Below are 15,411 nucleotides of genomic sequence, written 5' to 3'. Positions count from 1 at the left end.
TGGTGATGGCCACTTACCTGGATAGCTTTAAAAGGGGCTTGGACAGGTTTATGGAGGAGAAGTCGATTTATGGCTACCAATCGTGATCCTCTTTGATCTGAGGTTGCAAATGCCTTAACAGTCCAGGTGCTCGGGAGCAACAGCCGCAGAAGGCCATTGCTTTCACATCCTGCCTGTGAGCTCCCAAAGGCACCTGGCGGGCCACTGGGAGTAGCTGAGTGCTGGACTAGATGGACTCTGGTCTGATCCAGCTGGCTTGTTCTTATGTTCTTATGTTCTTATTGAAAGTGCATTATTCTGCATTTAATGTATTTTATCCTTATTTTATTTACCTTAAGATGGTCTGTGAACAGAATAAAAATTGACTTGGCTCCAGGGGAGGGTTTTCCATTCCGCCTGTTTTAAAAGTAGTATGGATAAATATAACATCTCAGGAACTTGATAAGTTTCAAGCTAGATTCTTTTTTTATATATATAATTTTTTTATTGTATAGAGTATGTATACATTTGTTACATTTAATATTTTTCTTCCATCTATACATTTTTTCCATTTTCTCCCCCCTCCCCCCTTCTTTCTATTAATTATTTCATGCAAGCAGTAGGAGGTTCATTCTTCTTATTCTCTTATTCCATGGCTCTTCGTTAAATCCGGCATCTTCAATCCATTTTTCAAACACTGTCCATGATGTCTTCTATTTTTTCTTTCCATAAAATATTTTTTGTCAGTCTCTCAAATATCTCTAGCTGTATTTGTTCCCATATATATTCCAACCATCTTGAAACTGTCCATTTTTTATTATCTTTCCAGCCAACATGCCAACTTTGGCGTGTGCTGCATCTAATCATTATTTTATACATTGGTTTAGAAGGCTTCCTATTCACTCTAATATCGTCTATTATCCCCACAATTAATAATTCTTTATTTACATCAATTTTTACTTTTACCAATAGTTCTACATATTTTAAAATATTCTCCCAAAACTTTTTCACTACTTTGCATTCTATCCACATATGTATATAATATGCTCCTCTTTCTCCACAATGCCAACACTTTGGACTTAATCCTTTAATCATATAGGCTAGCTGTATTGGGGTTCTATACCATTTAAGTATAACCTTTCTTTCTAGTTCCACATATTTTTCAGTCTTTATCTTCTTCATACTGTCCATTATTCTTTCTATTTTTTCTTCTTCTAAGAAATTATCTTTTTCCCATTTTTGTTTCAACGTTCTTATCATAAATTCTTTATCCTCTACCATGTACTTGTAAACTACTCCTATAACCTTCCCTTTCATTGTTTCATGGAGTCTTAGCCATTGATTCATTATACATTCACCTTTTATTCTATATTTCCTTAATTTTTCCCATAACCCTCTTATTGCCAGCCAATTCTCTCTCCCCCCCAATTCTATTAGGTTTTGTAATTCAAGCTAGATTCTTGAGAGCAATTTTAAATGTACCAAATTGTGTTTCAAATGCCGTACTTCTATTAGAAACTGGTGAACGCGCCTTCACTAAGAGCACGGTTTGTAACATTGAGCCTCTGGCTTAAGATAATGATCTTTTCTAGGGGCTCAGGCCTTTCATTCTATCTAGCCCAGGACGACTACTCCAGTAAATGGATGAAGAAGATTGCCTGGAAATGGCTTCCATTGGCTCCTCTTCATCTCTCCTTGCTCTTATGGATAATGATGTAGCTCTTAAGTCAATTGACCAGAGACTACGGGACACTGCATTTGCAGAGCTTTGGTCTTGCTCTCATTCCGTTTGCTCTCCAGCTATATCTCATATAAATTATTAGATCCCTTTTGTATCTGCTAACTATCGGAGTGCATTGATGGTACTGCATTATAGAAGGTTATTCACGAAGGCAAGGTTAAATGTTTTTCCTTCTGAAAAGCTCAGTGGGAGGTTAACTGGCATTCCTTATTCTTTTAGAACAGGGGGGGTCCATCTCTGACACCCCAGATGTTCATGAAGAAGAAGAAGAGTTTAGATTTATATCCCCCCCTTTCTCTCCTGCAGGAGACTCAAAGGGGCTGACAATCTCCTTGCCCTTCCCCCCTCACAACAAACACCCTGTGAGGTAGGTGGGGCTGAGAGAGCTCCGAGAAGCTGTGACTAGCCCAAGGTCACCCAGCTGGCGTGTGTGGGAGTGTACAGGCTAATCTGATTTCCCCAGATAAGCCTCCACAGCTCAGGCGGCAGAGCGGGGAATCAAACCCGGTTCCTCCAGATTAGATACATGAGCTCTTAACCTCCTACGCCACTGCTGGACTACAATTCCTATCAGTCCATGGCCAATGGCCATGCTGGCAGGGACTGGTGGGAATCGTACATCTGGGGCACCAGAGTTGGACACCCCTGATATAGACCAATGAATGATTATGCGGAACTCTGAAAGCAACAGCACATGCAGATATTCCTCCTTCTACAAACTGCAGAGGCTGATGGGAATCATAGTCCATGAACATCTGGGGTGCCAGAGTTGGACACCCCTACTTTAGAGTATGTTCTCGCAATGCTCAGGATGTTGAAACTGTGAGGCATATCCTCTTATGTCAATATTATCAGCGTGAGCGGCAGCAGAAGATTTTTCCACTTCTGTTAAGATAGATCAGATTATTTTTGTATTCAATATTTGTTGGGAGATAAAAAATCCTCGTGTGAAATTGGAGGTGGCAACATTTTTGGCAGAAGTTTTTAGATTTAAAAATCAGACAACCCCCAAATCTGTATTTTAACATGAAAACTGTATGTAAACTTAAAGAACAATAACTATTTTAGATGGTAAGACTGGCTTATTTGGGAACTTATTTGTATACTAGCGGTACCCGGCCACGCGTTGCTGTGGCTGAGTGTGGTGAAATGGAAATGAAAGAAAATTAAGCCTGTGTTAATGGAGCCCTTCCTTTTCTCACAGTGAGAATCGATCTGTTGATCCCTGTGATTGTGCTCCCCCTCCCCAACAGATGGCCATTAAGGCTCCGTGTAAGGAAAGACTGCGCCATCCTCTGAGGAGAAGAGCCCTTACTTCTGAAGGTGTGTCTGATGGCTAGGTGAATTGTCTTTTCTCATAATTTCAATCCATTACTGTGCTTCCTAGTCTCTGACAGATGTAAATGTTGTACCTGGATACAGAGGGAGAGGTAGAAGAAGGCAGTTGGCATCCTGTTGCACAATTGCTTCCAAGTGGGTTTTGGAATTCTGTATGGTAAAATGCAGTTGGGTAGTGTATCAAAAGTGGCTTGAAAGCGCACGTCCTGTCGTGTAAATGGCATTATGCAGAGGCAGAAGAAGGCAGTTGGTGACACATAGCCAAAGTGATCTTCTGGCACCATGAGCTGGAGGGCAGAGATGGGGGTAAGTGAGATGGGGGAGGGAGAGAGGCATGGCTTTGGGCCATGTGTGTGGGGGGGCTGTTTTTGTATGACTGGCCAACGTTGGGGGGAGAGTACATTATTCTTTGGCTCAAGTAGGCATGGGGGAGGGCGAGGGGATTCCGTTGGAGATCTAAAGGCTGCCGTAAAAATCACCCGCCCCTTCACGCCGTTGCAGAGGAGGTGGGGCTGAGAGAGTTCTGGGAGAGCTGTGGCTGGCCCAAGGTCACCAAACAGACTTTGTGTGGAGGAGCGGGGAATCGAACCCAGTTCACCAGATAAGAGTCGGCTGCTCATGTGGAGGAGTGGGGAATCGAACCCAGTTCTCCAGATCAGAGTCCAGCTGCTTTTAACCACTACACCATGCCAGCTCAATGAGGTAGCAGAGAACGAAGGTGGTGAACCTTAGGTGGGGATTACATTTTTTTTCAAAGTTCCCCATATATTCACCATTCCCTAAAAGTAGAAACTCAATGAAGCACGTGAAAGGCTAGGCTAGAACATTTTCCCACAGATGTGGGGTTTTTTTTAATTTGCAAGGAGCTTTTGCATGAAAAACATAACCATCTCTTCCCCCACTGTCAGAAAGGAAAAGCCCGTTCTACCAACATAGTCTTTCCCTTCTGATTCTGGCTGCACATACTGGGCAAACGTTTGTAGCCTTAAAAAGACAAACTTCGTGCTCCCTGAGAATTGCAGTGTTTGGTGTGGGAAGCCACATTACAGCATGAATGGAAGGGGATTATCCATTAGCTGAGTCTAAACACTCGGCTTGGAATGAACAAAAGGCGTTATATAAATGGAAGTTATTACCTCCAGACGAGAGGAAGCGTGCATGTCCTTCTTGGAATGGATACAGGGGTTTCTTCCAAAACAGGCCAAAGTACGTTCTCTCTCTCTCCCTCTAAGTCATGTTTGGGGTGGGGTGGGGTGGGGTGGGGGGAGTGGCTTTCTGTAACAACTAAGAGTGGGGCTTTCCCCAACAACTAAAAAAAACCATTAGAATCCAACAAGTGTAAAGTATTCTTTGTTTAGATTATTCAATTTGGCTCTGAAATCCTTTCTTGGACCTGACAAAATCTCGATCCCTCAATCTCTGATCATGCCATTTTGTTTCCTTCTTTGAGAGGCTTCCAAAACCGTTTGATCCGTTTTCAAGAGATTAGGATGAGGGAGTTTTGCAGCCAAGATAGCAGCCAGATGTAAGAGCTTCTTTTTGTACTTCACGACTGCTTTGGGGGGTACAGTGCATCAGTCCCCCTGTTTCAAGAGACACTAGGAGGAGTAGGGCTAGAAATATATGCAGAAGAAATGGGTCCTGGCAGAGGCAGTTGTGGCTCACTGGCTTCCTGGCAAAGGAAAAGGGGTGGATAGACAAGGAGAAAGAGGAATCATCCAGTGAGCCACACCTACAATGTGAATTCCATTAACAGCCACACCACTTAAAGTATCCCCTAGTTATTCCACACAGCTGTTATCAACCAATGGAACATGCACAGTAAAAGATAAATGGCCCAATTGAAACACTGGAGAGATTTCTCCTTTTCAAGCGACCAAGCTATCTGCAAAGCCATGATACCTTTCCTCCATGGTCAGAAAATTTCACTAGAACAGTGAGGAGGAAGAGGAGGAGGAGGAGGAGGAGTTTGGATTTAGGAGACTCAAAGGGGCTTACAAACTCCTTTCCCTTCCCCCCTCACAACAAACACCCTGTGAGGTGGGTGGGGCTGAGAGAGCTCCAAAGAGCTGTGACTAGCCCAAGGTCACCCAGCTGGCGTGTGTGGGAGTGCACAGGTTAACCTAGTTCCCCAGATAAGCTTCCACAGCTCAAGTGGCAGAGCAGGGAATCAAACCCAGTTCCCAAGATTAGAGTGCACCTGCTCTTAACCACTACGCCAACTGCTGCCCCACTTCCCCTCTGACAGGTCTGCCAGTGAACAACAGGGATTGCAAGGATGTCTTAATGCTCTTAGGCTGGTCTAATTATCTCCTCCTCTACAACATCACAGTTCAGAATCCCGAGGGTCAGCACAGCATTATTTATCTCCGCCTTAAAAACCACAGGGGTCACATACACCCTAAGGCAGTATTGTTCAAACAGTCCGAAACTCAACTTCCGCCGAATCCCCACTGAGAAATTAATCTAGATATATCCAGGCTTCAAAAGAATTGGCACCTTTTCATTGAGGTTTCACTATCCCCACTGCAGCATGTTGCTAGTGGAGACATCTGTGCCCATCATGGATTCAAACAATGCAGCAATCTCCATGGACACACGATTGGCTCAGTGGGTCTATCTGATTGGCTGTTAGGCCGTGTTGGGGCGGGACCTTTTTTTAAAAAAAATTCGTACGAGAATACGTGATACGTTAGCGCGCGCACACAATAACCCCGGCCAAGCTGCTTTTTCCTGATGAGCTATCGTGTTGCTGTCTCACTTTATTGAACAGTTTCGTGAACACATTGGCACATTGGCACAGAAGTTTCAGAGCTGCGTGCCCATGTTTTAATGTGCCCGTGTTCTTGTTCCAACGTTTTTGCGTCCCCATGTTTGAGATGGCAGCGTGACAAAAAAAAGGCTGTGCGCGCTTCGCATATTGCCCGCCGCGCTTTCATTGGCTGGAATCCCCCGCGTCACTCCCTACAGCATGAAAGACAAATCTGGATCCTATCCCCGATCCTCCCCACCGATCTGGATTGGACACGTGTTTTCTGAAAAGGTGTTCAATCATGCAGGTCCTAGGAAAACATGGGGGTCGAGGGAACGCCAGCACCGGGATGAATCTGTGTTCGGCGGTGTTGCTGTGGGGAGTTCGTTCTGAAACCTGGATATTTCAGGTGACTATCAAGGGATTAATCACCAGTGAGGATTTGACCTTCCATTCCCAAATGTACCCTACTGGTCATAATTGCACTCCAAAAATTAATTAATTAGCCAGAGGAGATTTGCCATTGTAGCAGTGTGCATTTTGTGACTACCAGCAAGAATCCCTGAACTTAGGGGAATTAAAGATAGTTTCAACAGGAGACTCACTCACTTCTTCCTGTGTTTCTTGCTTGACACAACTGGTCTAAGCGTTGGCCTGAAGAACTTGTTTTCTAGCAGTTGTAATTCATTCAAGGCTCTCTGTGCTTCTGATACTGGCTGACACCCCTCCTTTCCCAGAGTCGCAATTAAACATCTGGGAATCCAATCATGGAATCATTTGTTTTGTTTATCAGTTTTTATATTCCTGCCTCTCCCCTTTGGGCTCAGGGTGGCACACATCAATATTAAAACAGTTAAAACATTTGAAGACGTTAAACAGCTCAGTAAGTAGCATTATCTCAAGAGGCGATGTTACAGTCATCTCGATGTTAAACCCATACAAGGGGCACTGAATACTCTGTCAAATTAACGATCAAGAGTTGGTAGATGTTAACTATAGTTGCCCCAACTATACGCCTGGTAGAACAGCTCCATCTTACAGGCCCTGCCGGACTTCAGAAGGTCCAGCAGGGTCCTAGTCCAATGGTGGCGAACCTTTGGCACTCCAGATGTTATGGACTACAATTCCCATCAGCCTCTGCCAGCATGGCCAAACAAACAAAAAACAAGGATGTTGTGGGTTTTCCAGATTGTATGGCCTTGTTCCAGCAGTATTTTCTCCTGACATTTCGCGTGCATCTGTGCCTGGCATCTTCAGATACTACTGGAACACAGCCATACAACCTGGAAACCCCACAACATCCTTGTTTTTTGTTTGTTTTGAAATTGTTATCTTTAGAATCTTTGGGACCCTATCCCTTGAATTAGTTGGTATTTACGTATTTGTGTATTTGTGGCTGTTTCCTGTTTTGGAAATATTATAAGCATTATTAATTACACACTGTTTTGAAACATTACTCATGTTTAAGATCTGTACACTGCTGGGAGATCTATTAAATGAAAATACTTACAAAGCAAATAAGTATACTTGCTTATACCTTACAAACAAAGGCATCATTGATCGGCATTAAGTAATCCTGAATACATCCTCTTGTTTAAGAGCATAAGAAGTTTCTTGCTGGATTAATAAGATTTCCCAAATTCCCTTTCTTTCCCAAGACTCTCAGCAGCAGCAAATGCTAGATTATCTTCCAGTGTGTCGGGTGGGTGGCTAGAGCAGCCACGTACCCCTTCAAAGCACCCACCATCCTATATCCCTTGTAAGCTGCATGCAGCAGTCAGCAGAGCGTGTGAGTGGGAATGAGATGAGGACCAATATGTAGGATCAGCATCCCAGATACCATTGGGGTTCTGCTATGTTTTGCAGCTGTACAACACGGAGGTCCAGCAACACCAGAACCAACAGCAGCAATCCCAGCATGCAAATCCTTGAATCAGAACCCACAGTCTGAGACATGTGAAGGGACAGCCTTAAAGAGAAGTCATACATGGTGGAAGGGAGGAAGTCGGGCAGGGAAAGCTGTGGAGCTATTCTCATCTGCTCACAGAGTCAGAGTTGCAAACACCTCAGATGTTACTGACTAGCAAACTGATGAGCCTTTTGCACACGTTTAGTCTCTTTTGCTCAAGCTTTCATTACCTTCGGGTCAGATTCTCAATTGCGAACATCTTTTTCCTCTTCACAACTCACTGTACTGCAGAACAGAGAAGCCCCGCAGTTTCTAAGAGTGGGCAAATCATGATTTTTCCTGTGCCCGTGGAGGGAAAGTAGAGCAGAGCGGTTTTGCTTTACTTGGCTTTTCTGCTCATTCCTGCCTTCCCCTGTCCACTCAGGAAGATCCACTACCAGCATTTCCGGGGGATGGTTTGGACTCCTTTTTGTTTTTAATTTAAACACTTCTGATCTATTCCAGAGCAACAGATCAAAGAAACAACCTTAAAAAAACATAAGCAGGTGGCAAACAACCACCTGAACTTGGAAGCATTCTCCTCACAGGGCAGGCAAAATGGTGGCTACGTCACCTTCTCGCATGTAAATGAGGAAACACCAGGAGACCCCACAGCGAACCAGACAGCAGTGCCATTCAGTGCACAAAGGGCCATGAAGAGGTTTGATGATACGGAGGTGCCGACTCCCACTATCCAGTATGACATGCATGCCCTTACGAGCTGCTCCCGGGGCCATGAGGAGACAGACGGAGCTGTCTCCAGCACAGCATGCATGGGAGTTAGGCAAGACTTCCTGGTTGGGAGGCTGCCCTGTGAGTTAGGCGAGACTTCCTGGTTGGGAGGCTGCCCTGTGAGTTAGGCAAGACTTCCTGGTTGGGAGGCTGCCCTGTGAGTTAGGCAAGACTTCCTGGTTGAGAGGTTGCCCTGTGAGTTAGGCAAGACTTCCTGGTTGGGAGGCTGCCCTGTGAGTTAGGCAAGACTTCCTGGTTGGGAGGCTGCCCTGTGAGTTAGGCAAGACTTCCTGGTTGAGAGGCTGCCCTGTGAGTTAGGCAAGACTTCCTGGTTGAGAGGTTGCCCTGTGAGTTAGGCAAGACTTCCTGGTTGGGAGGCTGCCCTGTGAGTTAGGCAAGACTTCCTGGTTGGGAGGCTGCCCTGTGAGTTAGGCAAGACTTCCTGGTTGGGAGGCTGCCCTGTGAGTTAGGCAAGACTTCCTGGTTGGGAGGCTGCCCTGTGAGTTAGGCAAGACTTCCTGGTTGAGAGGCTGCCCTGTGAGTTAGGCAAGACTTCCTGGTTGGGAGGTTGCCCTGTGAGTTAGGCAAGACTTCCTGGTTGGGAGGCTGCCCAAGGCAGGACACTCCAGGATCTAGGCCTGAACCAGTTAATCAGCAGAGTGACAGGAAGTGCACCAGTTACGCTTCCAGGTCTCCCTGTTGAATGAGCACTTGCTCAGGGGTTAAATAGAAACATTGCAGTGATGGCAAACAATGCAGCCATGCCTGTGTGGTCTTGGAAAGGATCTGTTGTCCCAACTCCATGGTGGAGCTCCCTCTGCCCGAGAACCTTCCCAAGGCACATACTGTAGCCATCCAAATGATATCAGCCGATCCTGTGAGGACGTGTTCAGCAACTGCTCCATCCCCTGCAAATGCACAGGGTCCTGATCCTACAAGGCAACGGGTCCCATGGTTGCTTGGCCAGTTGATCCACAGAGCACACTTGGGCAGCTGATGGGCACCCCAAGCCATAGTTGTTCCCTCTCCCCTGCCAGGGGAAGGGGACACCCTGTCAATGAAGTCTGTTAACAGCTTAATTCTGGGCTGCAGGGATCCCTGCCCCGTTCCATCACCATCACCACCATCCACGTCACAAGAAGCTCTCCTGGGACATAATGCTGGGTGGTCCTAGCTCAGGCCTTAGTTATGGGTGCCACTATTGTTGAGGTAGTGCACAGGTTTGTGAGAGGGGCTGGGTGGGGGGCAGTTATGGACTCCCAGACTGGTGCTGATGGTTTTCTCCCCCTGCTCGTGGGTCAGGGCACGATAATCCTTTTTGGGATAAGCCTCTGGAAATTGAGTACCTGTCAGGGTTCTGAAACAAGACATGTTAGACCAGGGGTCTGCAACCTGTGGCTCTCCAGATGTTCATGGACTACAATTCCCATCAGCCCCTACCAGCTTGGCCAATTGGCCTATGTTAGAAACATGGCATGGTTTTAGGGCTACGTGGTGTTGAATGCTCTCTCTATACCCCTCTGGCCACCAAATGTACATGGCAGAGACCTCTAAGATAGTGTCCCACACAGCCCCATACTGAAATATGGAGCATCCTGGCTGAGATTTATGTAATGCTAGGAGGGCTGTGATTGGGTGGAGGGATTGGGATTGGCCACCAATGGGGAAGGGGAGACTGGCTGCAGGTGTGGTCAGAATCCTGTGCTCCACAGGGGCTTTTGGGCAGAATCATGCCTGTGATGGGACACTTGGCCTGTCCCACTGTATAGCTGCCTATGGGCTGTGTTGTGGTTTTTGATGGCATAACTTCCTGCTGATTTGGGGCATTCCCAGGCTAAGGTGGCTCAGGGAATCAACTAACTCTTGCCATGCCCCCGGGTCCACCCTTTTCCCCACCGATGCAGCAGCTTGCGTCATGATTTTGCTGCACGGGCAACTAGCTGGGGCACTCCACCAGCACCTAGTGGAGGGAGGGAAGGGGGAGGGGTGGCATGCAAGGGAGGGGAGGGAGGGGCCCCGGCATCTGGACCTGGCCCACCCATCTGAGCAGAGGGAGGGGGAGGGAAGGGAGGGGTGGCATGCAAGGGAGGGGAGGGGAGGGGGTGAGGGGTAGCATGAAAGGGAGGGGAGATACTTTGTCTTAGACCTACTTTGGCAGGATACCTCATCAACTTCTTATGCCCTTTCCCTCCTCCCACAGGACTGTACTATCTTTTATTGCTTATTAGGTATGTTACCCTTTTATAGTTTTTGAAGTTTTTGTTCCCCATAGTATTTATGCTTTTATTCTGTTTCCTTCATATTCCAATACCTTTCATATTCCCAACTTTCTTTTACCAGTAGGTTTTTTTCTTTTATTTCTTTTTAGATACCCATCTACTGTTTTAATATGCTTTATCCTTTAATATGTTTTATCTTTTATTTTATTTACCCTATACTGATCTGTGACCATAATAAAGATTGACAGTGAGCAGCCATGTATAGGTTCAAATCACTGATTATATCGTTATTATGAGTGGTAAATTTTCACTTTGGTTTTCAGGCTACCTACAAAACCATTCAAGAAAAAAGTTTTAATATTTTATAACTTTGATCCACTTTTTTTGAGTACCAAGAAACTGTATAATCATTTTTTTTCATTTATTTATTTACGTGTCTTTTATTACATCCTTTATTATGGCATACTTTTGTAAGTACAATCATTCCAGGTATTCTCTTGTGAAAAACGTATTTGTTCAAAATGTGCTGAGCTTTGTCAACAAAGTACTACTTTATTGCCTTTATTGCTTATTCATTTTTATCAATAAATTTGTACGCTGACATCAACTCTTTTCAGTTCCTCTTACTTCTACTATCCCTTCTTTATGTGTAATGCCGATTCTTAGCATAGAACTCAGTAAAAGTTGAAACGTAAAATAAAACATCTCATAAAACTGTAGAACAAACGGTTCTCAAAAGATGACAATGCCAAAGAATCAGAAAATAAATTGAGAATGGCGTCACTGATTAAAAGCCGGCATGGGATAGTGGTTAAAAGCGGAGAACTCCAATCTGGAGTACCGGGCTTGATTTCCTGCTCCTCCACATGAGCAGCAGACTCTAATCTAGTGAACTGGACTTGTTTCCCCACTCCTACAAATGAAGCTTGCTGGGTGACCTTGGGCCAGTCACAGTTTTCTCTGAACTCTCTCGGCCTCTTCCTCTTGTTCATATATTTTTGCGTTCTAATGTATTTATGTTTTTTTTAATCTTGTATTAATACTTAACCACCTTGGGGACTCTATGTTGAATGACGAGGTGGGTTAAAATGTTTTAAATTAAATAAATAATTTTTTAAAAACCCTCTAAGCCAGTGGTGGTGAACCTTTGGCACTCCAGATGTTATGAACTACAATTCCCATCAGCCCCTGCCAGCATGGCCAATTGGCCATGCTGGCAGGAGCTGATGGGGATTGTAGTCCATAACATCTGGAGTGCCAAAGGTTCGCCACCACGGCTCTAAGCTTTTGGGGAGGGGGACATCAGTCCACATGTTTTCCAGTTTCCCTTATGCATTTCAATGTAAGCAACCAGATCACTGTCATAAACCAGTGGCGTACCGCTAATGGGGACATGTAGTATCTCATGTCCCCGGGCGCACATTGCTGAGCCCTGCCCGTCTCCCGTCCTCCCTATAGGTCAGCTCCTGCTCTCTCCAGGCCCTGGGGAGGGCAGTAGCCGGCCTGCAAGGAGGACGGGGGTGGGGCTTGGCAGTGGGTGGCCCTGCGGCGCCCATCCTAGCCACCCCCCCAAGCCCCACCCTCCCTGCTGGCTCCCATAAGTGGGGTGTGAGGAGCCGGGGGGGGGTGCGGAGAGGCAGTCATGCCCCCGGGTGCCATTTAGGCCTGGTATGCCACCGTCACAAACAAACTGAATCATGTGCATGACTTCATCTGGAAACTCTTAAGATTTTTCAAGTTGTGTTCCAATTGATAAAGAACATTGACAGCTACAGCCAAGCAGCTATTAAAGATTCATTTCCAAAGGGACTGGCTATCAAATGCTGCTGCTGTGAAGAGCTGTGGTTACTCTGTGCTTGTGTGCCTGAATTCTACAATCTTAATTAATTCTGCAAAATGAAGAAAGTCTGCAGATGACCTAGTTTAGGAGTGGATTCAGTGGTCTTAGCTCCACCCCATCATTCATAGGTAGTCGGAAAACTACAACTCACAGAACATACTGAGGAAAAAGCAGGAAGGAAGTGAAGGAAGAGGAGAGCAGAGTGGGGCTCACCTATCTCTAATGACATTTGGTATTCTGGACTTTTACCCCAAAGTCCTTTCCTGATGGTACTAGGTCCGTGGTGGCGAACCTTTGGCACTCCAGATGTTATGGACTACAATTCCCATCAGCCCCTGCCAGCATGGCCAATTGTAGTCCATAACATCTGGAGTGCCAAAGGTTCACCACCACTGTACTTGGTGGTGATGTGATCATATGAAGGTGTTCATCTTCTCAAGAAATGTAAGCGGAAAAGAATCGTGAGATCAGTTTACAACTAAACGGGGTATAGACAAATTGCTCGTGGAATCAAGATCACGCAGAACTCAATCAGATATATCCTCTGACCCATCCTTCTTCCGAAGGAAGCCTAACATTTCAAGACTTTTTTCCTTCTGGTTTACCTATATATTGGGACTGCCATCATCCACTGCTTTCTTTTGGCCCAAGAACAGCCATTTTCCCCATGATGCTATACCACTTCTGATTCACCCAGCATTCAGTCTGATGAGATCAACGCAGTATCACATTTTGCCGAGTCACCCACTTTTCCATGGTTATATTACGTCAAGGGTACACTGCACAGCATTTTCAATTACCGTAATGTCCCTTGGCTCACTTAGTGTTCAAGTTCATTCCTGCTTCATCAGAACTACAACCGGCTTTTTACTGCTCCTGTTTCACATTTAGCTCAGTGTCTCTACAATCCATCACACACAGTGAATGAATGATAAAGAAACAGGACATGGCATCTACAGGAACAGCAAATGTGACTGATGACGGAGCCATGAAACGGGTGCATCTCTGGCTGAACAAAATGGGATGGGGCGGGGTGGGGTTTGAGTGTCTCTGTCTGGGCAAGAAACCATAAACAGTTCAAGTCTAGGAGCACTTAAAGACCGACAATATTTTAAAAGGATACGCTTTTATGAGGCAAAGTTTATTTTGTCAGATAGAAATACACAAACATACACAATCATATAGGAACAATCATATATAGGAAGTCTGGGAATTTTGAATGGCAGTACTCATCAAGTAGGTGAGGGCAGTGGCGTAGGCAAGAGGGGAAGAGGGTGTCTTAGCGATGCACTTGAGTATGGCGCCAGTCTTGAGGGGTGTGGTGGGGGGGGGGTGTGGCTTAAAGGGGAGCATGCAAGGGAATGCCATGATTTTTTTTTGTGTAGGGATATGCACAAGAGCTTCATGGGCATGACATGATTGGCCAGTTACATTTTACTTCACGAGTAAAAATTAGGAACAAAAAAACCCAACATATAAGACTTACATGTTCAAGATCCTGCTCAGATTGATAATACTTCAATGCTGGTAACAAAATATGTTTTGGTAATACTGTTACTGCTGCTGCTCGGGTAACAATAAGTGATTTCAGCTCAGCAACTTAATGAGGCGCAGGAAGCCGGCGTTCTTCAAAGCAAAGGATTTTATTTGGAAGTGATGGTCACAGCTCGGGCAGGAGAATCGAGCCCTTGCAACGCAGTGCAAGAACTTTTATTCCCAAACTTCAAAGGGGCAAAGGGGCAGGAAAAGGGGAGGAGAGGGGGCAAGTCCCTCGCCAAACACCAATAAGGAAACAAACAAGATACAGTTACACTTTCTGAATGGGATTCCCAAATCCCGCAATGTCAAGCGATCTTCCCCAGCGAGATCTCGCAATGAAAGGTTGCTGAATGGAGAGCGAAGATAGGTCCATTCAGAAGAAATCCAGGAACGGAGGCTCGCTGCGGCACCACAGCTATCTCCTCTATCAAGATGGCTGTTTCGCTTTGGTGAAATACCACCTGGGAAACTCCTACACCTCACTTCATTACAACAAAGAAGAAAGAGTTCAAACTGTCATCAATAGGTGGTCCCTACGTCTTCTTCCCAGCGGCTGGGGACCCAGCTTTAGGAGTCGCCTAGCAAACAAGATTACGATTTACCAAGTCTAAAGAGGGTCTTTGTCTTTGTCAAAGGAGTCGGCTGGGCATTGGTCCTAAGCTGCATTCCAGAATAGCCAACTTCCTTGTCCCTTAATATCAAACCTTTCAGACCACTGCTTTATGGCCATCAGACACAAATTTCAAAAAATAACATTTCTAAGAAGCTTGCCAAACATTAGGGGAAACCTTAAAGGGATAAACACATATCCATGCTTATAAAATTTGTACGAAGACTTTTCCTAAACCCTAACAATATACAAAGAACACTTAAGCAACTGAAGAGCCTAGTCAAAAGCCCCTAAGAATCCCAAACAGTGGGCACATCATAGAATTCAAAAGCTAAAGAGGGGCTTTTTTTATTACACCCTCAGAGGCTGGCATAAACAGAGGAAGCCATATATAGCATTGGTACAATCCTACATATACGTTCTCTGTGAGCTTTATGGAGGCTTCTGAACCACACAAGTCTCCGCGTCTGGGCATGGAGCCAGTGTAGCCAGGCAACCTGACTCAGGAAAATATTTGGTTTATTTTCCTGGCGGTAACAATACTTTTCTCCACAACAGTATAAATGTTCCCAATTTACAGAAACTTCTATCTGCATCCTTATTAAAATGTAAAACTGAAAAAAAAACCTCTACCATCTGTGGTTTTTATTTATGTTCAAAATATTCAACGGCATTCAACCTTTTGGCAGCCGCAGGATCAATAAGGGAATCTC

The sequence above is a fragment of the Sphaerodactylus townsendi genome, linkage group LG03, assembly GCF_021028975.2.
Source record: "Sphaerodactylus townsendi isolate TG3544 linkage group LG03, MPM_Stown_v2.3, whole genome shotgun sequence".
NCBI classification, from domain to species: Eukaryota; Metazoa; Chordata; class Lepidosauria; order Squamata; family Sphaerodactylidae; genus Sphaerodactylus; species Sphaerodactylus townsendi.
Note: the sequence above shows the minus strand (reverse complement) of the source record.